Source organism: Gossypium arboreum, chromosome 4 (assembly GCF_025698485.1).
Source record: "Gossypium arboreum isolate Shixiya-1 chromosome 4, ASM2569848v2, whole genome shotgun sequence".
NCBI lineage: Eukaryota > Viridiplantae > Streptophyta > Magnoliopsida > Malvales > Malvaceae > Gossypium > Gossypium arboreum.
Genome location: NC_069073.1, coordinates 112,755,104 through 112,757,112, shown reverse-complemented (window position 1 = coordinate 112,757,112; position 2,009 = coordinate 112,755,104). Strand labels below are relative to the sequence as shown.

Here is a 2,009-nt window from a genome sequence, read left to right as displayed (position 1 = left end):
GGTAAGTTAATATGTAATTTTTTTAAGAGTTTAAGGAATTTACCAAATTGTTCATCTGAGCGCTCTTTCCTTATAGCGTTGGGGTATGGCACACGAGGTTTATATTCGACAGTTACTGGTTTATTTGTACTTTGATCTACCTCACCTTGACCTTTGCTTACCACAGTTTCTTGCCTTGGTTTTGGTTTAGGCTTAACGACTCCTTCGTCATCTTAAATATTAATTGCGTTGAGTTGTTCCCTTGGGTTAGGTTCGATATTACTTGGGAAACTACCTTGTGGTCATTCGGAGATTAGTTTGGAAAGCTGGCCTATCTGAGTCTCGAGCCCTTGGATCGATGCTTGTTGGTTCTTAAGTGCTGTCTCGGTGTTCTGAAAATGGGTTTCCGACACCGAAATAAACTTTGAGAGTATCTCTTCAAGGTTTGGCTTCTTTTCCTGTTGGTAGGGTGGTTGTTGGTAGCCCGGAGGATGTTGTGGTCTTTGATTTCCTTGACCGCCCCACGAGAAATTTGGGTGGTTCCTCCAACCTACATTATAAGTGTTACTATATAGATTGTTTTGAGGTCGAGGATTATTACCCATGTAGTTTAATTACTCGTTATCCATGTTGTGGCCATAAGGTTGGTATTTCGAATGGTTTGTTCCACCGCTACTTGCTTCGCACTGCATTACTGGGTGAACCTATGAAGAATTAAGAAAACCATCAATATTTTTATTTAAGAGTTCTACCTGATTAGAGAGCATGGTGACTGAATCGACGTTACAAACGCCGGCTATTTTCGTTAGCTTTGTCCTCATGACTTGCCACTGATAGTTATTCAGTGACATCTCCTCAATAAACTCATAGGCATCTTCTGGTGTTTTATTATTGATGGTTCTGCCCGCCGCTGCGTCAACCATTTGCCGAGTCGAAGGATACAGACAATTGTGAAATGTTTGTACTTGGAGCCAAAGTGGTAACCCATGGTAAGGGCACCTTCTCAGTAAGTCCTTGTATCTCTCCCATGCATTGTAGAGGGTTTCTAAATCTATTTGCATAAAAAAAGAGATGTCATTACATAATTTAGCCGTTTTAGCCGACGAAAAATATTTTAGTAAAGATTTTTTGGTCATTTGTTCCCAAGTAGTAATTGACCCTCATGGTAACGAGTTCAACCACTGTTTAGCTTTGTTCCTCAATGAAAAGGGAAACAACCGAAGATGTATGGCATCATCAGAAACGCCATTACTTTTAAATGTATCGCAAAATTCCAGAAAGTTTGCTAAGTGAGCGTTGGGATCTTCATCCTGTAAACCATCAAATTGAACAAATTGTTGTATCATCTGAATAGTGTTAGGTTTTAATTCAAAAGTATTTGCAGCTACAGTAGGTCTAACTATGCTAGATTCAGTTCCTGTTAAAGAAGGTTTAGCATAATCGTACATAGTACATGGAGCAGGATTTTGATTAACCGCAATTGCAGGAGGTAGCTGATTGCCTTGGTTTTCAACCATCTCTTCAGTTGGGGGTTGAGTATCGTATTCTTGCTCGTTCTCTGTGTATCTTAAGCTTCGCCTTATTTCTCTTTGGTTTCTACAAACTATGCAATTGATTTCTTCGTCAAAAAGTAGTGGCCCTGACAGGTTTCTTCTAGTCATAAACTATGAAAACCTGCCAAGAGAAAGAAAGAGTAGTTAATAAATAATAATAATAAAATTAAATTAAATTATAAGAAAAAAAAATGGCTAAAGTAATAAAAATTGAGCGTTCCTAATATCTTAGTTCCCGGGCAACGGCGTCAAAAAACTTGATCGCGATATTTCGTGATAGGTTTTAAATATTTATAATTAATCGTTCTTGAAACTAACTATTATTGCGATGTAGGCAAGTGTACCTATCGAACAGTAGTATAGTTTTAGCAAGAGCGGATTGTCGAACCTAAAAGAACTAAAAGTACTAGTAATGACAGTCTTTTTATTATTTAGCCTAAGAATAAAGAGGTTTTATTTTAATTGACTAATTATCTA

General features: G+C 37.6%; 1 non-coding gene across 1 annotated transcript; it reads left to right on the top strand.

The window, feature by feature from the left end:
- The first annotated feature begins 960 nt into the window (after positions 1-960).
- Positions 961-1,067, top strand: LOC128292380 (small nucleolar RNA R71). Its single transcript, XR_008282365.1, has one exon. It is a non-coding gene; the product is annotated as a small nucleolar RNA R71 (small nucleolar RNA).
- The last annotated feature ends 942 nt before the right edge of the window (positions 1,068-2,009 follow it).